Below are 23240 nucleotides of genomic sequence, written 5' to 3' on the forward strand. Positions count from 1 at the left end.
CTGCATTTGTGTAAAACAATTACAGCTTTCTTTCCTTTATTCTGTTTTGGTTTGTAGTATCTAGTCTTTGTGTTCGTTGTACTACTGTCAAGAGTATGGTCAGGGGCCGATTGGGCTGAGATTGGTGTGTGCATCAATATTGGGAAAGGGGTCACGGTTGAAGTTGAACATATGGGAGGAGAAGGAAGGGTGTAGAATTAAGGGTAAATGGTGCAGAGATAGTGTTAGTGATGGGAGAAGTTGAGGTGGGCCATTCAGTTGTGCCTGCTGTGAAAGAGGCAGTGAGTGTGCCTTCGGAGAAGTGATGGTTAAGTATTTCTGCATCCTGCCTTTCCACGTACTTCTTCCCCATATCTGAAGTCTTTTTATGTACTATCTCAGCCGATTCTTTCGTTTTCCGATTCAGATATACACGATGATAATGTGTTTTCTATGCAGGCTTACTGTTTGAGGAACCTACTTTCAGCTACAGTAAATGTGACCAGAAAGTTAGCTGAACCGGATGTTATTTCCTTAAAGAGAACCTTCTGATCCTCGGATTCCTCCCAATCCTATTTCATCCACTCATACCCTTAATCTGAACTTTCTTCTCATATTCATCCATCACTTTGTTAATTTTTCTCTTAGATATTCCTTGATTATAGAGTTTTGGCTAGCATACCAGCCACATTCTCCAGCCAAGTGTCATGCTCGCGTGAGTCACGATGTTAACTACTTTCCTGCAGTTAAGAAAAATGCAATAAACCCATCACTGCCACTATCCAAGAAATACCGAGTTGTGAATTGTCGTTCACGAATCTATTTCTTGCGACATAAGGTATTAAATCGAATTCATGGGATAAGCCAAAGTACACAATGAAACTGTGTCCTGGCAGAGAGAGGGAATATTTCAACTATTTCTATGAAAGACAATTGTTATGTGGTTGAAGCAAGTAAAGGAACTGACTCTCCTCACTCCAAGAAGAGTGAACAAATGGAAAGAGAATAAGAAGTGGGAAGGAGGAGAAAAGACGAACGAGGTAAGAGGCAAGAGAGATAATGGTGAAACATAAGAGATTTCTCAGACAGCTCTAAAAAAAATGATGAACTGAGAATTAAACAAGGAAAATTAAGAATAAATTTCTGAAACTATTGTCGAGTAAACAACAAAAATGAACAAGATAAAAGAGGAGGAAGAACCAGAGGGGAGACGTAGAGAAAAACATTATAGCAAGAAAAAGAACATAGAAGATGAAAAACGAGAAAACCAAACAAAAACAATAGGAAGCCATGCATAAATGAGCCTAAAAAAATAAGAAAAAAAATCAGACTGCAAAAACGAAACTCCATTTAGTAAAGTAAACAACATGAGAAATATAAGGTAGTGTATATTGTCTTGGTTAGACTGAGTCACTCTTAAAGGGCGATATAACCCCAAGAAAATGACCCTGGGAAATGAAATTACTCTTCACTTCCTTTTATTTAACCTCATTGTCTCTCATTTCCCAGGCGTCGCATGTCCTTTATGTGTTGTGCTTCTCATAAAAAATAAGAATTATACATAGTTCCTTCTAGTACGGTGTGTTGTTGCCATTGAAGGGAGCTTGCTCCAGGGAATTACAGATACCCTCCTCTTCCTTGGAACAAACCCTGAATATAATATTATATGCCTAGCTGAGTAAATGTAACTTTTATTCAATATTCAGGATCAAGAAAAGGATTGCTAATTGACAGAGCGGGGGTAAACTGGTGCCACGACCCCGGTGTTTGATCCTAGGCATCCACCTTGTGTCCCATCCTTGCTTTCCTTTGACCTTTCATTTACTTTCTTTGACCTGACCTTCCTTTCATTTGACTTATCCTCCTTTACCTTGAATTCAACTTGTCTCCTATTCCTCCAAGCACTCCATTGACCGCTGAGGGTTTAGCGCTCATGTGCGAACATGTTGAGGAAGGGAAAGTGTCGCTTTGACAATGAATGCAGGTACCTCCACCCTGTGATGTACAATGAATGCAGGTACCTCCACCCTGTGATGTACAATGAATGCAGGTACCTCCACCCTGTGATGTACAATGAATGCAGGTACCTCCACCCTGTGATGTACAATGAATGCAGGTACCTCCACCCTGTGATGTACAATGAATGCAGGTACCTCCACCCTGTGATGTACAATGAATGCAGGTACCTCCACCCTGTGATGTACAATGAATGCAGGTACCTCCACCCTGTGATGTACAATGAATGCAGGTACCTCCACCCTGTGATGTACAATGAATGCAGGTACCTCCACCCTGTGATGTACAATGAATGCAGGTACCTCCACCCTGTGATGTACAATGAATGCAGGTACCTCCACCCTGTGATGTACAATGAATGCAGGTACCTCCACCCTGTGATGTACAATGAATGCAGGTACCTCCACCCTGTGATGTACAATGAATGCAGGTACCTCCACCAAGTGATGTACAATGAATGCAGGTACCTCCACCCAGTGATGTACAATGAATGCAGGTACCTCCACCCAGTGATGTACAATGAATGCAGGTACTTCCACCCAGTGATGTACAATGAATGCAGGTACCTCCACCCAGTGATGTACAATGAATGCAGGTACTTCCACCCAGTGATGTACAATGAATGCAGGTACCTCCACCCAGTGATGTACAATGAATGCAGGTACTTCCACCCAGTGATGTACAATGAATGCAGGTACCTCCACCCAGTGATGTACAATGAATGCAGGTACTTCCACCCAGTGATGTACAATGAATGCAGGTACCTCCACCCTGTGATGTACAATGAATGCAGGTACCTCCACCCTGTGATGTACAATGAATGCAGGTACCTCCACCCTGTGATGTACAATGAATGCAGGTACCTCCACCCTGTGATGTACAATGAATGCAGGTACCTCCACCCTGTGATGTACAATGAATGCAGGTACCTCCACCAAGTGATGTACAATGAATGCAGGTACCTCCACCCAGTGATGTACAATGAATGCAGGTACCTCCACCCAGTAATGTACAATGAATGCAGGTACTTCCACCCAGTGATGTACAATGAATGCAGGTACCTCCACCCAGTGATGTACAATGAATGCAGGTACTTCCACCCAGTGATGTACAATGAATGCAGGTACCTCCACCCAGTGATGTACAATGAATGCAGGTACTTCCACCCAGTGATGTACAATGAATGCAGGTACCTCCACCCTGTGATGTACAATGAATGCAGGTACCTCCACCCTGTGATGTACAATGAATGCAGGTACCTCCACCCTGTGATGTACAATGAATGCAGGTACCTCCACCAAGTGATGTACAATGAATGCAGGTACCTCCACCCAGTGATGTACAAAGAATGCAGGTACCTCCACCCAGTGATGTACAAAGAATGCAGGTACCTCCACCCAGTGATGTACAGTGAATGCAGGTACTTCCATCCTGTGATGTACAATGAATGCAGGTACTTCCACCCAGTGATGTACAAAGAATGCAGGTACCTCCACCCTGTGATGTATAATGAATGCAGGTACCTCCACCAAGTGATGTACAATGAATGCAGGTACCTCCACCCAGTGATGTACAATGAATGCAGGTACCTCCACCCAGTGATGTACAATGAATGCAGGTACTTCCACCCTGTGATGTACAAAGAATGCAGGTACCTCCACCCTGGGATGTACAATGAATGCAGGTACCTCCACCCAGTGATGTACAATGAATGCAGGTACCTCCACCCTGTGATGTACAATGAATGCAGGTACCTCCACCCTGTGATGTACATTGAATGCAGGTACCTCCACCCAGTGATGTACAATGAATGCAGGTACTTCCACCCAGTGATGTACAAAGAATGCAGGTACCTCCACCCTGTGATGTACAATGAATGCAGGTACCTCCACCCTGTGATGTACAATGAATGCATATACTTCCACCCAGTGATGTACAATGAATGCAGGTACTTCCACCCAGTGATGTACAAAGAATGCAGGTACCTCCACCCTGTGATGTACAATGAATGCAGGTACCTCCACCCAGTGATGTACGAAGAATGCAGGTACCTCCACCCTGTGATGTACAATGAATGCAGGTACCTCCACCCTGTGATGTACAATGAATGCAGGTACTTCCACCCAGTGATGTACAATGAATGCAGGTACTTCCACCCAGTGATGTACAAGGAATGCAGGTACCTCCACCCTGTGATGTAGAATGAATGCAGGTACCTCCACCCAGTGATGTACAAAGAATGCAGGTACCTCCACCCTGTGATGTACAGAGATTCAACACAGTTCAGAGAATGTTATGACCTGAGCTGTCCAGACCACTATGTAAAAGGGACGCCTGAGCTGTCCAGACCACTATGTAAAAGGGACGCCTGAGCTGTCCAGACCACTATGTAAAAGGGACGCCGCTGCGTTGCACAGAAAACAAGGAAATGAAAAATGAACAGAAGTCTTTTTTTAAGACAAAGAGAAACGATCGGACCCAAGAAACAGGCGGAACGGGAAAATGCCACAGATGGGACAGAGGTGCACAACAGTGGAATGTACCAAGACAGGCTACTGGAGAAACCAGGGGTATGTACACCAGGGGCCATACCAGGTAGTACACCACCAGTGGTACTAACAAAACACAAAACATTCCAAATGGTAAATCATGCTTCCTCTTTGCAAACATTCATGGCTTTAAATCAAATAAAAACTACGAAGTTAGTTATATAGGAGCATTTACAGAAACACACACAAAGGATATTTTAGACGGAGAGTTGAAGGTAGAATACTATAACATGTATCGATGTGTTAGAATTAATAGGTTACAGGGGAAGTAGTAGGACTATTTGAAAGATACTATCTACTCCTCAGAAGTGTTGAACTTCACGAATGATGCAGTACAAATTTTAGGTATTAAGGTTGAAAATAAGAATTTGGTAATTAGCCTAGTATATAAACTACCGTAAGCAACTACTGAGGAATCCACAGATTAGTTAGGGAAGATAGATAACTGTCTTGATAGGCTAGAAAACCCTACACCAAATATTTTGCTTCTTGAAGATTTTAATCTTCAAGAAGTGGAATGGAAGATGGAAGATGTAAAAGGAAAGATGGGTCAGCACAACGTTATACCAGAAATTACGCCTGGAAGCACCGTGGCTCAACACACACATGCTAAGGAATTAATGAGGCTTTGTGAAAAGTACTCATTGAACCAACAGACAACTCATCTCACTAGAAATAAAAAAAAACTGGATTTGATATTCACAAACAACGAGCAACTAATCAGAGATATAACCATTTAAAAAATATACTCTGACCACAACATCACAGAAGTACGAACTTGTATTAACTCAATATTAATGAACTGCAGCACTAATGTTAGAGAACGGGATATAAGGACCATAGAATTGACTGGGAAAAAACCAAGGACTATCAGACATGTCCTGGTAATCCGAAGTGAGCATCCTAAATCCCCACAGGTGCCTGAAGAAGCTAAATATAGAGGTATACCAGGTCTTTATTCAATACATACCATCGAGAAAACCTAAAGGAAGATCATATATGAAAAAAAAGAGAGAGGGTAGGAGATGGTATAAAAGAAAACGGGTCACCGAATTCCTTTAAAACGTAAATATATCGCAACGAATGAAACAGTCGAGAGATCACTAAATTAGAGCAAAACTTAAGATGGCATACCAAACAGAAGTACAAAGGGAACAAAAGGCCATAGAGGATATTGCATGAAACCAAAAATATTTTTATTCATTAGCAAAATCTAAACTTAGAACTACCTGTAGAACTGGACTAATATTGAGAGGAGCCTCGCATACTTACGATGAACAGGAAATGAGTCAAGTTCTTCAATAACAGTATGAGTGGGTGTTCAGAAACCCACTATATGACAGCATGGTAGAGATTGCAGAAACATTTTTCGGTCACACAGACCAACTGATATTACCACTAGTCCCATTGATTTCGCAAAAAGAAATGGAAAACATGCCCACTCACTCAGCACCTGGACCAGATTCAAGGAATGCCCCTTTTATAAATAAAAAACGTGCAAAGTACCACTAGCAAGAGTCCTTGGTATTCTTTGGAGAAAGAGCCTAGATCTAAGTGAAATACCGGAGACCTTAAAGAGTGCAGATATAACTCATTTTGCATAAGGAAGATATTAGAGCACTAACTACAAATTACAGACCAGTAGCCCTAACTTCCCACATCATGAAAATCTTCGAGAGAGTGATGAGACGTCAGATTACAAATTCCTTGGAACATTACAATCGGCAGAGCCCCAAACAGCATGGTCTTAGAGCAGGACGATCATGCATGTCACAGCTGCTCAACCATTATGGCAGAATTACGGAGGCTTTGAGAGGCAACCAAAACGCAAATGTTATATATGCAGATTTTGAAAAGGCATTTGACAAATGCAATCATAGGGTGACTGCAAACAAAATGAGGGCCATAGGCATTATGGGGAAGGTAGGCACATATAGTTTAGGGTTCCTGACACACAGAGCACAAAACGTATATGACAACAGTCCTAAATCCAGCATCGGCGCGGTAAAAAAGCTCAGTTCCCAAACGCACTGTCCTGGCACCTCTGCTGTTTCTCATCCTCATAGCAGATATATATATATATATATATATATATATATATATATATATATATATATATATATATATATATATATATATATATATATATATATATATATTATCCAATCTTTCATCACCTAATCTTTTTGTTATCCTCATAACCTTACTCTTTCCTGTATTCACCTTTAATTTTCTTCTTTTGCACACCCTACCAAATTCATCAACCAATCTCTGCAACTTCTCTTCAGAATCTCCCAAGAGCACAGTGTCATCAGCAAAGAGCAGCTGTGACAACTCCCACTTTGTGTGTGATTCTTTATCTTTTAACTCCACGCCTCTTGCCAAGACCCTCGCATTTACTTCTCTTACAACCCCATCTATAAATATATTAAACAACCACGGTGACATCACACATCCTTGTCTAAGGCCTACTTTTACTGGGAAAAAATTTCCCTCTTTCCTACATACTCTAACTTGAGCCTCACTATCCTCATAAAAACTCTTCACTGCTTTCAGTAACCTACCTCCTACACCATACACTTGCAACATCTGCCATATTGCCCCCCTATCCACCCTGTCATACGCCTTTTCCAAATCCATAAATGCCACAAAGACCTCTTTAGCCTTATCTAAATACTGTTCACTTATATGTTTCACTGTAAACACCTGGTCCACACACCCCCTACCTTTCCTAAAGCCTCCTTGTTCATCTGCTATCCTATTCTCCGTCTTACTCTTAATTCTTTCAATTATAACTCTAAAATACACTTTACCAGGTATACTCAACAGACTTATCCCCCTATAATTTTTGCACTCTCTTTTATCCCCTTTGCCTTTATACAAAGGAACTATGCATGCTCTCTGCCAATCCCTAGGTACCTTACCCTCTTCCATACATTTATTAAATAATTGCACCAATCACTCCAAAACTATATCCCCACCTGCTTTTAACATTTCTATCTTTATCCCATCAATCCCGGCTGCCTTACCCCCTTTCATTTTACCTACTGCCTCACGAACTTCCCCCACACTCACAACTGGCTCTTCCTCACTCCTACAAGATGTTATTCCTCCTTGCCCTATACACGAAATCACAGCTTCCCTATCTTCATCAACATTTAACAATTCCTCAAAATATTCCCTCCATCTTCCCAATACCTCTAACTCTCCATTTAATAACTCTCCTCTCCTATTTGTTCTCTAGGCTTTCTTAACTTGTTAATCTCACTCCAAAACTTTTTCTTATTTTCAACCAAATTTGTTGATAACATCTCACCCACTCTCTCATTTGCTCTCTTTTTACATTGCTTCACCACTCTCTTAACCTCTCTCTTTTTCTCCATATACTCTTCCCTCCTTGCATCACTTCTACTTTGTAAAAACTTCTCATATGCTAACTTTTTATCCCTTACTACTCTCTTTACATCATCATTCCACCAATCGCTCCTCTTCCCCCCTGCACCCACTTTCCTGTAACCACAAACTTCTGCTGAACACTCTAACACTACATTTTTAAACCTACCCCATACCTCTTCTACCCCATTGCCTATGCTCTCATTAGCCCATCTATCCTCCAATAGCTGTTTATATCTTACCCTAACTGCCTCCTCTTTTAGTTTATAAACCTTCACCTCTCTCTTCCCTGATGCTTCTATTCTCCTTGTATCCCATCTACCTTTTACTCTCAGTGTAGCTACAACTAGAAAGTGATCTGATATATCTGTGGCCCCTCTATAAACATGTACATCCTGAAGTCTACTCAACAGTCTTTTATCTACCAATACATAATCCAACAAACTACTGTCATTTCGCCCTACATCATATCTTGTATACTTATTTATCCTCTTTTTCTTAAAATATGTATTACCTATAACTAAACCCCTTTCTATACAAAGTTCAATCAAAGGGCTCCCATTATCATTTACACCTGGCACCCCAAACTTACCTACCACACCCTCTCTAAAAGTTTCTCCTACTTTAGCATTCAGGTCCCCTACCACAATTACTCTCTCACTTGGTTCAAAGGCTCCTATACATTCACTTAACATCTCCCAAAATCTCTCTCTCTCCTCTGCATTCCTCTCTTCTCCAGGTGCATACATATATATATATATATATAGCAAAACAACCACTCTGAAAGAATAGAGAAATTCCAAGCGCTTTCGTGACTACTCACATTATCAAGGAACTATGAAAGTAAAGCATCCAAGGAATCTATATAAGGGGTCTGGCCAACACCTCACTATCAGATCACACAACGGTTAAACACCTGACGCGCGCCGGCCCAACTGGACAGGTCCTTTGCACAATTTTTACCAGTTTGACCGTAATAAACTTTATCGCAAATTTTACAAGGAATCTTATAGACACATCCATCAGCATTTTGGGGGGAATTCTTTATCAAAAGTATTTTTACTGTATCAAGATTTTTGAATACAACTTTAATATTAAAAGTCTTAAGAAGAGAAGGCATATCAACCAAGTTTTCATGGTAAGGGAGAACCAACATATTTTTAGTTGAATAAGGCTGGTTGTTCCTTTTTGGATTGTAAAAAGTATTTCTAGCAACTTTAAAACATTTATCAATTACATTTCTTGGGTATTTTAAATCATTACCTATTTCATAAATTTTGGATATTTCCTCATCTATGAACTCAGGACTACAAATTCGAAAAGCTCTCAAAAACATTGATGAGAAAACAGACAGTTTGACTCTATCTTGATGCGAAGAATAATAGTGGAAATAGGAACAGTTATTTGTAGGTTTTCTGTAAATTTTTAATTTGAATTCATTATTACCCTTAATAATTAAAACATCTAGAAAAGGCAATGAGTTATTTTCTTCAAACTCAACAGTAAAGTTTATAGAATGGGCTAAGTTATTTAATTTTCCAAGGAAATGGTGTATATCTACATTCTTGGGCATAAGACACAAAATATCATCAACATATCTGAACCATTTAGCTCTATTAGGGAGGATTGTGTTAAGTAACCTTGTTTCAAAAAATTCCATGTATAGGTTACTAAGAACAGGTGAAAGAGGATTTCCCATTGCCATACCAAACTTCTGAGTGTAAAACTTATCATTAAATACAAATTTTGCATCAACAATGCAAAGTTTAATAAGTTTAATGATAGTAGGAACTGGCAATGGTAAATCATAGTTAACGAGTTCTTCAGATAAGAAACTTAATAAATCATCAACAGGAACTTTCGTAAACAAGGAAGTAACATCAAAACTAACCATGTTAAAATCATTTAAGTCAGTCAAGGAGCTTAATTTATCAACCAAGTCTATGTTGTTTTTAACATTAAAGTTAGAAATTTTGCCAACAATAGGGCTCAAAATATCAACAAGCAATTTGGATAATTTATATGAAACTGACCCTATGGAGCTGACCTTTCTTTCAAAGAACAAAATACGACAAAGGTCAAGACAGCCAGGAAGATGACAAGGTGGGCATTAAGAACCTTCAAAACAAGGGAAATAATACCAATGGTGACACTTTTCAAATCGCTCGAGCTCCCTTATTTGGAATATTGCTCTGTGTTGACGGCCCCGTTCAAGGCAGGAGAAATATCAGAGCTGGAACAAATACAGAGATCGTTTACGGCCCACATAGAACCAGTCAAGCATTTAAATTACTGGGAATGCCTTAAAATGTTGAATATGTAGTCACTGGAGCGGAGGAGAGAGAGGTACATGATAATTTATACCTGGAAAGTACTCGAGGGCCTGGTCCCGAATCTGCACACTCCTATAACAACATACTGGAGCGAGAGATATGAGAGAAAGTGCAAAATAAACCCATTGAAAAGCAGAGGTGCGGTAGCCACAATAAGGGAACACTGTATCAACATTCGTGGCCACAGATTATTCAACACCTTAACAGAAGATATCAGAAAAACTGCTGGGACAAGTGTGTAAGTCTTCAAGAGAAAACTGGGCAAGTATCTTCACCAGGTGCCTGATCAACCAGGCTGTGATGGATATGTGGGGCATTGGGCATCCAGAAGCAACAGCCTGAGTGACCAGAGTAGCACCGGTAGTAGAAAGATTCTCGGTACTCATCAAAGGAATATCAGTGATACAGGTATATCCTCCATTAATGCAATAATAATAATTCTTCCTTAGTAGTAACATCGTAGGGGCAACGCAACGCCTGGAATGTCTCCCGTAGGGGCAACGCAATGCCTGGAATGTCTCTCGTAGGGGCAACGCAACGCCTGGAATCTCTCTAGTAGGGGCAACGCAACGCCTGGAATGTCTCTCGTAGGGGCAATGCAACGCCTGGAATCTCTCTAGTAGGGGCAACGCAACGCCTGGAATCTCTCTCGTAGGAGCAACGCAACGCCTGGAATGTCTCTCGTAGGGGCAACGCAACGCCTGGAATGTCTCTAGTAGGGGCAACGCAGCGCCTGGAATCTCTCTCGTAGGAGCAACGCAACGCCTGGAATGTCTCTCGTAGGGGCAACGCAACGCCTGGAATGTCTCTCGTAGGGGCAACGCAACGCCTGGAATCTCTCTCGTAGGGGCAACGCAACGCCTGGAATGTCTCTCGTAGGGGCAACGCAAAGCCTGGAATGTCTCTTGTATGGGCAACGCATCGTCTGGAATGTCTCTTGTAGGGGCAACGCAACGCCTGGAATGTCTCTCGTAGGGACAACGCAACGCCTGGAATGTCTCTTGTATGGGCAACGCAACGCCTGGAATGTCTCTTGTAGGGGTAACGCAACGCCTGGAATCTCTCTCGTAGGGGCAACGCAGCGCCTGGAATGTCTCTTGTAGGGGCAACGCAACGCCTGGAATCTCTCGTAGGGGCAACGCAACACCTGGAATGTCTCTCGTAGGGGTCACGCAACGCCTGGAATGTCTCTCGTAGGGGTCACACAACTCCTGGAATGTCTCTTGTAGGGGTCACTCAACGTCTGGAATGTCTCTCGTAGGGGCAACGCAACACCTGGAATGTCTCTCGTAGGGGTCACGCAACGCCTGGAATGTCTCTCGTAGGGGTCACGCAACGCCTGGAATGTCTCTCGTAGGGTCTCGCAACACCTGGAATGTCTCTCGTAGGGGCAACGCAACACCTGGAATGTCTCTCGTAGGGGTCACGCAACGCCTGGAATGTCTTTCGTAGGGGTCACGCAACGCCTGGAACGTCTCTTATAGAGGTCACGCAACGTCTGGAATGTCTCTCGTAGGGGTCACGCAACGCCTGGAATGTCTCTCGTAGGGGTCACGCAACGCCTGGAATGTCTCTTATGGAGGTCACACAACGCCTGGAATGTCTCTTATAGGGGTCACGCAACGTCTGGAATGTCTCTCGTAGGGGGTCACGCAACGCCTGGAATGTCTCTCGTAAAGGTCACGCAACGCCTGGAATATCTCTTATAGAGGTCACGCAACGACTGGAATGTTTCTTGTAGGGGTCACGCAACGCCTGGAATGTCTCTCGTAGGGGTCACGCAACGCCTGGAATGTCTCTTATAGAGGTCACGCAACGCCTGGAATGTCTCTTATAGAGGTCACACAACGCCTGGAATGTCTCTTGTAGGGGTCACACAACGCCTGGAATGTCTCTCGTAGGGGTCACACAACGCCTGGAATGTCTCTTATAGAGGTCACGCAACGCCTGGAATGTCTCTTATAGAGGTCACACAACGCCTGGAATGTCTCTTATAGAGGTCACGCAACGCCTGGAATGTCTCTTATAGAGGTCACGCAACGCCTGGAATGTCTCTCGTAGGGGTCACACAACGCCTGGAATGTCTCTCGTAGGGGTCACACAATGCCTGGAATGTCTCTCGTAGGGGTCACACAACGCCTGGAATGTCTCTCGTAGGGGTCACACAACGCCTGGAATGTCTCTCGTAGGGGTCACACAACGCCTGGAATGTCTCTCGTAGTGGTCACGCAACGCCTGGAATGTCTCTCGTAGGGGTCACGCAACGCCTGGAATGTCTCTCGTAGGGGTCACGCAACGCCTGGAATGTCTGTTATAGAGGTCACGCAACGCCTGGAATGTCTCTTGTAGGGGCAACGCAACGCGTGGAATCTCTCGTAGGGGCAACGCAACACCTGGAATGTCTCTCGTAGGGGTCACGCAACGCCTGGAATGTCTCTCGTATTCAAAATATTTGTTTTAATCTTTACTAAGAGCCAAAAATGAATAATAATTTTCCCGATACAACGAAGATATTTGACATGTGTAAAAGGGAGCCGGTTGACCTAACGTAAATGTATCTATTGAACAACGTCGCTCCACCAGTTATCTTTGTTTATTTTCAATTTGCTTATCTGGGTTAAATAAAACGTGCAAGCTGGTGTTCACCTACTGTTTGTATCCTGACTACAGGTTGAACAACACTTCGTAAACAACAGTTATAATTGTAATTGCAGTTATAAAGTGCCATGATGATGTAGGTAGGTAGTCAGTAACTACCTACCTACATCATCGTAAAAAGTTAGGTGTTGTTGGGGAGTGGCATGTAGGTGTAGTTTCCTCCATTTATTTTTATAATTCCTTGAAAATGTGAGAAGTCACGAAAGCGCTAGAAATTTCACTGTTTATATATATATATATATATATATATATATATATATATATATATATATATATATATATATATATATATATATATATATATATATATATTTAACCTAGTATAGAGGCGTCACCTAAAGTAGTTTAACCTATCATAGAGGCGTCACTTAACATAGCTTAACCTAACATAGAGGCGTCACCTAACGTAGTTTAACCTAGCATAGAGGCGTCACCTAACGTAGCTTAACCTAACATAGAGGCGTCACCTAACGTAGCTTAACCTAACATAGAGGCGTCACCTAACGTAGCTTAACCTAACATAGAGGCGTCACCTAACGTAGCTTAACCTAACATAGAGGAGTCACCTAACGTGCTTAACCTAACAGAGGCGTCACCTAACGTAGCATAAACTAACATAGAGGCCTCATCTAACGTAGCTTAACCAAACCTAAGTTAACCTAATCTAGTTTAACCTAACATAGATGGATCACCTAACCTAGCTAAACCTGAGATATCTTCTTAAGTCAAATTCAACTACATATATCATAGATCAGTTTAAATTAGTTTAATTCATGTGACGGGCGTCGCCTAACTTGGAACTACCGTAAAGAGCCGAATGTTAACTTAAATTAATTGATTTCAAGTATTAAATTACCGACTAGAGTCAACATTGTAATAAGATGTAGTTGTTAGTTGTTAGTATCCTAAATAATTAGATTGTTGTTGTGAGTTAACATAGACAAGAGTAATAGTAAATCTGCCAGATATGACGGTACTTCTAGCAGGCTGTCAGATGTTCAAAGTGACGGTGCTTCTAGCAGGCTGTAAGATGTTAAAAGTGACGGTACTTCTAGCAGGCTGTCAGATGTTCAAAGTGACGGTGCTTCTAGCAGGCTGTCAGATGTTCAAAGTGACGGTACTTCTAGCAGGCTGTCAGATGTTCAAAGTGACGGTGCTTCTAGCAGGCTGTAAGACGTTAAAAGTGACGGTGCTTCTAGCAGGCTGTCAGAGGTTAAAAGTGACGGTACTTCTAGCAGGCTGTCAGATGTTCAAAGTGACGGTACTTCTAGCAGGCTGTCAGATGTTCAAAGTGACGGTACTTCTAGCAGGCTGTCAGATGTTCAAAGTGACAGCAGGCTGTCAGATGTTCAAAGTGACGGTACTTCTAGCAGGCTGTCAGAGGTTAAAAGTGACGGTACTTCTAGCAGGCTGTCAGATGTTCAAAGTGACGGTACTTCTAGCAGGCTGTCAGATGTTCAAAGTGACGATACTTCTAGCCGGCTGTCAGATGTTCAAAGTGACGGTGCTTCTAGCAGGCTGTAAGACATTAAAAGTGACGGTGCTTCTAGCAGGCTGTCAGATGTTAAAAGTGACGTTAATTCTAGCAGGCTGTCAGATGTTCAAAGTGACGGTACTTCTAGCAGGCTGTCAGATGTTCAAAGTGACGGTTCTTCTAGCAGGCTGTCAGATGTTAAAAGTGAAGGTACTTCTAGCAGGCTGTCAGATGTTCAAAGTGACGGTGCTTCAAGCAGGCTGTCATATGTTGAAAGTGACGGTGCTTCTAGCAGGCTGTCAGATGTTAAAAGTGACGGTAATTCTAGCAGGCTGTCAGATGTTCAAAGTGACGGTACTTCTAGCAGGCTGTCAGATGTTCAAAGTGACGGTACTTCTAGCAGGCTGTCAGATGTTCAAAGTGACGGTGCTTCTAGCAGGCTGTCAGATGTTCAAAGTGACGGTACTTCTAGCAGGCTGTCAGATGTTCAAAGTGACGGTACTTCTAGCAGGCTGTCAGATGTTCAAAGTGACGGTACTTCTAGCAGGCTGTCAGATGTTCAAAGTGACGGTACTTCTAGCAGGCTGTCAGATGTTCAAAGTGACGGTACTTCTAGCAGGCTGTCAGATGTTCAAAGTGACGGTACTTCTAGCTTCTAGCAGGCTGTCAGATGTTCAAAGTGACGGTACTTCTAGCAGGCTGTCAGATGTTCAAAGTGACGGTACTTCTAGCAGGCTGTCAGATGTTCAAAGTGACGGTGTCAGATGTTCAAAGTGACGGTCTAGCAGGCTGTCAGATGTTCAAAGTGACGGTACTTCTAGCAGGCTGTCAGATGTTCAAAGTGACGGTACTTCAACAGGCTGTCAGATGTTCAAAGTGACGGTAGCAGGCTGTCAGATGTTAAAAGTGACGGTACTTCTAGCAGGCTGTCAGATGTTCAAAGTGACGGTGCTTCTAGCAGGCTGTCAGATGGTCAAAGTGACGGTACTTCTAGCAGGCTGTCAGATGTTCAAAGTGACGGTGTCAGATGTTCTTCTAGCAGGCTGTCAGATGTTCAAAGTGACGGTACTTCTAGCAGGCTGTCAGATGTTCAAAGTGACGGTACTTCTAGCAGGCTGTCAGATGTTCAAAGTGACGGTACTTCTAGCAGGCTGTCAGATGTTCAAAGTGACGGTACTTCTAGCAGGCTGTCAGATGTTCAAAGTGACGGTACTTCTAGCAGGCTGTCAGATGTTCAAAGTGACGGTGCTTCTAGCAGGCTGTCAGATGTTCAAAGTGACGGTACTTCTAGCAGGCTGTCAGATGTTCAAAGTGACGGTACTTCTAGCAGGCTGTCAGATGTTCAAAGTGACGGTACTTCTAGCAGGCTGTCAGATGTTCAAAGTGACGGTACTTCCAGCAGGCTGTCAGATGTTCAAAGTGACGGTACTTCTAGCAGGCTGTCAGATGTTCAAAGTGACGGTACTTCTAGCAGGCTGTCAGATGTTCAAAGTGACGGTACTTCTAGCAGGCTGTCAGATGTTCAAAGTGACGGTACTTCCAGCAGGCTGTCAGATGTTCAAAGTGACGGTACTTCTAGCAGGCTGTCAGATGTTAAAAGTTACGGAACTTCCAGCAGGCTGTCAGATGTTCAAAGTGACGGTACTTCCAGCAGGCTGTCAGATATTCAAAGTGACTGTGCTTCTAGCAGGCTGTCAGATATTCAAAGTGACGGTGCTTCTAGCAGGCTGTCAGATGTTCAAAGTGACGGTACTTCTAGCAGGCTGTCAGATGTTCAAAGTGACGGTACTTCTAGCAGGCTGTCAGATGTTCAAAGTGACGGTGCTTCTAGCAGGCTGTCAGATGTTCAAAGTGACGGTACTTCTAGCAGGCTGTCAGATGTTCAAAGTGACGGTACTTCTAGCAGGCTGTCAGATGTTCAAAGTGACGGTACTTCTAGCAGGCTGTCAGATGTTCAAAGTGACGGTACTTCTAGCAGGCTGTCAGATGTTCAAAGTGACGGTACTTCTAGCAGGCTGTCAGATGTTCAAAGTGACGGTACTTCTAGCAGGCTGTCAGATGTTCAAAGTGACGGTACTTCTAGCAGGCTGTCAGATGTTAAAAGTGACGGTACTTCTAGCAGGCTGTCAGATGTTCAAAGTGACGGTGCTTCTAGCAGGCTGTCAGATGTTCAAAGTGACGGTGCTTCTAGCAGGCTGTCAGATGTTCAAAGTGACGGTACTTCTAGCAGGCTGTCAGATGTTCAAAGTGACGGTACTTCTAGCAGGCTGTCAGATGTTCAAAGTGACGGTACTTCTAGCAGGCTGTCAGATGTTCAAAGTGACGGTACTTCTAGCAGGCTGTCAGATGTTCAAAGTGACGGTACTTCTAGCAGGCTGTCAGATGTTCAAAGTGACGGTACTTCTAGCAGGCTGTCAGATGTTCAAAGTGACGGTACTTCTAGCAGGCTGTCAGATGTTCAATGTGACGGTACTTCCAGCAGGCTGTCAGATGTTCAAAGTGACGGTACTTCCAGCAGGCTGTCAGATGTTCAAAGTGACGGTACTTCCAGCAGGCTGTCAGATGTTCAAAGTGACGGTACTTCCAGCAGGCTGTCAGATGTTCAAAGTGACGGTACTTCTAGCAGGCTGTCAGATGTTCAAAGTGACGGTACTTCTAGCAGGCTGTCAGATGTTCAAAGTGACGGTACTTCTAGCAGGCTGTCAGATGTTCAAAGTGACGGTGCTTCTAGCAGGCTGTCAGATGTTCAAAGTGACGGTACTTCTAGCAGGCTGTCAGATGTTCAAAGTGACGGTACTTCTAGCAGGCTGTCAGATGTTCAAAGTGACGGTACTTCTAGCAGGCTGTCAGATGTTCAAAGTGACGGTACTTCTAGCAGGCTGTCAGATGTTCAAAGTGACGATACTTCTAGGAGGCTGTCAGATGTTCAAGGCTGTCAGATGTTCAAAGTGACGATACTTCTAGCCGGCTGTCAGATGTTCAAAGTGACGGTGCTTCTATCAGGCTGTCAGATGTTCAAAGTGACGGTAATTCTAGCAGGCTGTCAGATGTTCAAAGTGATGTTCGGACGGTACTTCTAGCAGGCTGTCATATGTTCAATGTGACGGTACTTCTAGCAGGCTGTCAGATGTTCAAAGTGACGGTACTTCTAGCAGGCTGTCAGATGTTCAAAGTGACGGTACTTCCAGCAGGCTGTCAGATGTTCAAAGTGACGGTACTTCCAGCAGGCTGTCAGATGTTCAAAGTGACGGTACTTCCAGCAGGCTGTCAGATGTTCAAAGTGACGGTACTTCCAGCAGGCTGTCAGATGTTCAAAGTGACGGTACTTCCAGCAGGCTGTCAGATGTTCAAAGTGACGGTACTTCCAGCAGGCTGTCAGATGTTCAAAGTGACGGTACTTCCAGCAGGCTGTCAGATGTTCAAAGTGACGGTACTTCTAGCAGGCTGTCAGATGTTCAAAGTGACGGTACTTCCAGCAGGCTGTCAGATGTTCAAAGTGACGGTACTTCCAGCAGGCTGTCAGATGTTCAAAGTGACGGTACTTCCAGCAGGCTGTCAGATGTTCAAAGTGACGGTACTTCCAGCAGGCTGTCAGATGTTCAAAGTGACGGTACTTCTAGCAGGCTGTCAGATGTTCAAAGTGACGGTACTTCTAGCAGGCTGTCAGATGTTCAAAGTGACGGTACTTCTAGCAGGCTGTCAGATGTTCAAAGTGACGGTACTTCCAGCAGGCTGTCAGATGTTCAAAGTGACGGTACTTCTAGCAGGCTGTCAGATGTTCAAAGTGACGGTACTTCTAGCAGGCTGTCAGCTGTTCAAACGTGACGGTGTTCTTCTAGCAGGCTCTCAGATGTTCAAAGTGACGGTACTTCCAGCAGGCTGTCAGATGTTCAAAGTGACGGTACTTCTAGCAGGCTGTCAGATGTTCAAAGTGACGGTACTTCTAGCAGGCTGTCAGATGTTCAAAGTGACGGTACTTCCAGCAGGCTGTCAGATGTTCAAAGTGACGGTGCTTCTAGCAGGCTGTCGGATGTTCAATGTGACGGTAATTCCAGCAGGCTGTCAGATGTTCAAAGTGACGGTACTTTTAGCAGGCTGTCAGATGTTCAATGTGACGGTACTTCTAGCAGGCTGTCAGATGTTCAATGTGACGGTACTTCCAGCAGGCTGTCAGATGTTCAAAGTGACGGTGCTTCTAGCAGGCTGTCAGATGTTCAATGTGACGGTACTTCCAGCAGGCTGTCAGATGTTCAAAGTGACGGTGCTTCTAGCAGGCTGTCAGATGTTCAATGTGACGGTACTTCCAGCAGGCTGTCAGATGTTCAAAGTGACGGTACTTCCAGCAGGCTGTCAGATGTTCAATGTGACGGTACTTCTAGCAGGCTGTCAGATGTTCAATGTGACGGTACTTCCAGCAGGCTGTCAGATGTTCAAGGTGACGGTACTTCCAACAGGCTGTCAGATGTTCAAAGTGACGGTACTTCCATCAGGCTGTCAGATGTTCAAAGTGACGGTACTTCCAGCAGGCTGTCAGATGTTCAAAGTGACGGTACTTCCAGCAGGCTGTCAGATGTTCAAAGTGACGGTACTTCTAGCAGGCTGTCAGATGTTCAAAGTGACGGTACTTCTAGCAGGCTGTCAGATGTTCAATGTGACGGTACTTCCAGCAGGCTGTCAGATGTTCAAAGTGACGGTACTTCTAGCAGGCTGTCAGATGTTCAATGTGACGGTACTTCCAGCAGGCTGTCAGATGTTCAAAGTGACGGTGCTTCTAGCAGGCTGTCAGGTGTTTAATATGGCGGTACTTCCAGCAGGCTGTCAGATGTTCAAAGTGCCGGTGCTTCTAGCAGGCTGTCAGATGTTCAATGTGATGGTACTTCCAGCAGGCTGTCAGATGTTCAAAGTGACGGAACTTCCAGCAGGCTGTCAGATGTTCAAAGTTACATTACTTCCAGCAGGCTGTTAGATGTTCAAAGTGACGGTACTTCCAGCAGGCTGTCAGATGTTCAAAGTGACGGTACTTATAGCAGGCTGTCAGATGTTCAAAGTGACGGTACTTCCAGCAGGCTGTCAGATGTTCAAAGTGACGGTACTTCCAGCAGGCTGTCAGATGTTCAATGTGACGGTACTTCTAGCAGGCTGTCAGATGTTCAATGTGACGGTACTTCTAGCAGGCTGTCAGATGTTCAATGTGACGGTACTTCCAGCAGGCTTCTAGTGACGGTGCTTCTAGGCTGTCAGATGTTCAATGTGACGGTACTTCCAGCAGGCTGTCAGATGTTCAAAGTGACGGTACTTCCAGCAGGCTGTCAGATGTTCAAAGTGACGGTACTTCCAGCAGGCTGTCAGATGTTCAAAGTGACGGTACTTCTAGCAGGCTGTCAGATGTTCAAAGTGACGGTACTTCTAGCAGGCTGTCAGATGTTCAAAGTGATGGCGCTTCTAGCAGGCTGTCAGATGTTCAAAATGACGGTGCTTCTAGCAGGTTGTCAGATGTTCAAAGTGACGGTACTTCTAGCAGGCTGTCAGATGTTCAATGTGACGGTACATCCAGCAGGCTGTCAGATGTTCAAAGTGACCTTACTTCTAGCAGGCTGTCAGATGTTCAATGTGACGATACTTCTAGCAGGCTGTCAGATGTTCAATGTGACGGTACTTCCAGCAGGCTGTCAAATGTTCAAAGTGACGGTCGTTCTAGCAGGCTGTCAGATGTTCAATGTGACGGTACTTCCAGCAGGCTGTCAGATGTTCAAAGTGACGGTGCTTCTAGCAGGCTGTCAGATGTTCAATGTGACGGTACTTCCAGCAGGCTGTCAGATGTTCAAAGTGACGGTACTTCCAGCAGGCTGTCAGATGTTCAAAGTGACGGTACTTCCAGCAGGCTGTCAGATGTTCAAAGTGACGGTACTTCCAGCAGGCTGTCAGATGTTCAAAGTGACGGTACTTCCAGCAGGCTGTCAGATGTTCAAAGTGACGGTACTTCCAGCAGGCTGTCAGATGTTCAAAGTGACGGTACTTCCAGCAGGCTGTCAGATGTTCAAAGTGACGGTACTTCCAGCAGGCTGTCAGATGTTCAAAGTGACGGTACTTCTAGCAGGCTGTCAGATGTTCAAAGTGACGGTACTTCCAGCAGGCTGTCAGATGTTCAAAGTGACGGTACTTCCAGCAGGCTGTCAGATGTTCAAAGTGACAGTACTTCCAGCAGGCTGTCAGATGTTCAAAGTGACGGTACTTCCAGCAGGCTGTCAGATGTTCAAAGTGACGGTACTTCCAGCAGGCTGTCAGATGTTCAAAGTGACGGTACTTCCAGCAGGCTGTCAGATGTTCAAAGTGACGGTACTTCCAGCAGGCTGTCAGATGTTCAAAGTGACGGTACTTCTAGCAGGCTGTCAGATGTTCAAAGTGACGGTACTTCTAGCAGGCTGTTAGATATTCAAAGTGACTTTGCTTCTAGCGGGCTGTTAGATGTTCAACTTTACGGTACTTCCAGCAGGCTGTCAGATGTTCAAAGTGACGGTACTTCTAGCAGGCTGTCAGATGTTCAAAGTGACGGTACTTCTAGCAGGCTGTCAGATGTTCAAAGTGACGGTGCTTCTAGCAGGCTGTAAGATGTTGAAAGTGACGGTACTTCCAGCAGGCTGTCAGATGTTCGAAGTGACGGTACTTCTAGCAGGCTGTCAGATCTTCACAGTGATGGCGCTTCTAGCAGGATGTCAGATGTTCATAGTGACGGTACTTCCAGCAGGCTGTCAGATGTTCAAAGTGACGGTACTTCCAGCAGGCTGTCAGATGTTCAAAGTGACGGTACTTCCAGCAGGCTGTCAGATGTTCAAAGTGACGGTACTTCCAGCAGGCTGTCAGATGTTCAAAGTGACGGTACTTCTAGCAGGCTGTCAGATGTTCAAAGTGACGGTACTTCCAGCAGGCTGTCAGATGTTCAAAGTGACGGTACTTTCTTCCTTTTAGTTCAACTATAAGCACAAAATGTTGGACCAGTAATGATTTTTGTTTCATAATTTCTGTTTTTCACGCTCCATTACTACCGTTTTCGTGAAGATTATGCCACTTGCCACTTTAACAGACAGTCAGTAAGTGTTAGGGGCACAAGACTGTTCAACTGCCTCCCTGGATACATAAGGAGGATTACCGATAGACTCCTGGTTGTCTTCAAGAAGGCACTGGACAAGCACGAAAAGTCAGTACCTGACAAGCCGGGCTGTGGTTCGTACGTTGGATGGTGTGCGGCCAGTAGTAACAGCCTGATCCACCATGAGGCCTGGTCATAGACAGGGCCGCGGGAGCGCTGACCCCAGGAATTCTCTCCAGGTAAACTCCTTGTAATGTCCTTTCCTATTTTTTTTTTCATCCGGCCGCATCCCACAAAGGCTGGGTGACCTAAAATGAAAAACGAAAGTTTTTCTTTTTAAATTTAGTAATTTATAAAGATTACTAGGGAGTTATTAGTCCTTTGCTCCCGGCATTTTACTCCCTTCTTAAGACACACATAGCTTACGAAGGAAGAACTCTTTTCCACTTCCCAATGGAGATAAGACAAAATAACGAAGAACAAGAACTGTTATCAAAATAGAAAACACCAGATGGGTTTTTAAATTCAACCGTCATTAAGGCAACCATCATGAAGGACAATTACAGGATTATATTTCACACTCATTTAGGTGGATGGTAGTACCTTCCTGGGTGGTTGCTGTCTATCAACCTACTACCACAGGACAGTTGTAACTCCATGGGTGGTTGCTGTGTATCAACCTACTACCACAGGACAGTTGTAACTCCATGGGTGGTTGCTGTGTATCAACCTACTACCACAGGACAGTAGTACCATCCTGGGTGGTTGTTGTCTATCAACCTACTACCACAGGACAGTAGTACCATCCTGGGTGGTTGCTGTCTATCAACCTACTACCACAGGACAGTAGTACCATCCTGGGTGGTTGCTGTCTATCAACCTACTACCACAGGACAGTAGTACCATCCTGGGTGGTTGCTGTCTATCAACCTACTACCACAGGACGGTAGTACCTCCCTGGGTGGTTGCTGTCTATCAACCTACTACCACAGGACAGTAGTACCTTCCTGGGTGGTTGCTGTCTATCAACCTACTACCACAGGACAGTAGTACCTTCCTGGGTGGTTGCTGTCTATCAACCTACTACCACAGGACAGTAGTACCTTCCTGGGTGGTTGCTGTCTATCAGCCTACTACCACAGGACAGTAGTACCTTCCTGGGTGGTTGCTGTCTATCAGCCTACTACCACAGGACAGTAGTACCTTCCAGGGCGGTTGCTGTCTATCAACCTACTACCACAGGACAGTAGTATCTTCCTGGGTGGTTCCTGTCTATCAACCAACTACCACAGGACAGTAGTACCTTCCAGGGCGGTTGCTGTCTATCAACCTACTACCACAGGACAGTAGTATCTTCCTGGGTGGTTCCTGTCTATCAACCTACTAACACAGGACAGTAGTACCTTCCTGTGTGGTTGCTGTCTCTCAACCTACTACCACAGGACAGTAGTACCTCCATGGGTGGTTGCTGTCTCTCAACCTACTACCACAGGACAGTAGTACCTCCCTGGGTGGTTGCTGTGTATCAACCTACTACCACAGGACGGTAGTACCTCCTTGGGTGGTTGCTGTCTATCAACCTACTACCACATGACAGTAGTACCTTCCTGGGTGGTTGCTGTCTCTCAACCTACTTCCACAGGACACTGGTACCTCCCTGGGTGGTTGCTGTCTATCAACCTACTACCACAGGACGGTAGTACCTCCCTGGGTGGTTGCTGTCTATCAACCTACTACCACAGGACGGTAGT

The sequence above is a fragment of the Cherax quadricarinatus genome, chromosome 25 (genome assembly GCF_038502225.1).
Source record: "Cherax quadricarinatus isolate ZL_2023a chromosome 25, ASM3850222v1, whole genome shotgun sequence".
Classification (NCBI taxonomy): Eukaryota; Metazoa; Arthropoda; class Malacostraca; order Decapoda; family Parastacidae; genus Cherax; species Cherax quadricarinatus.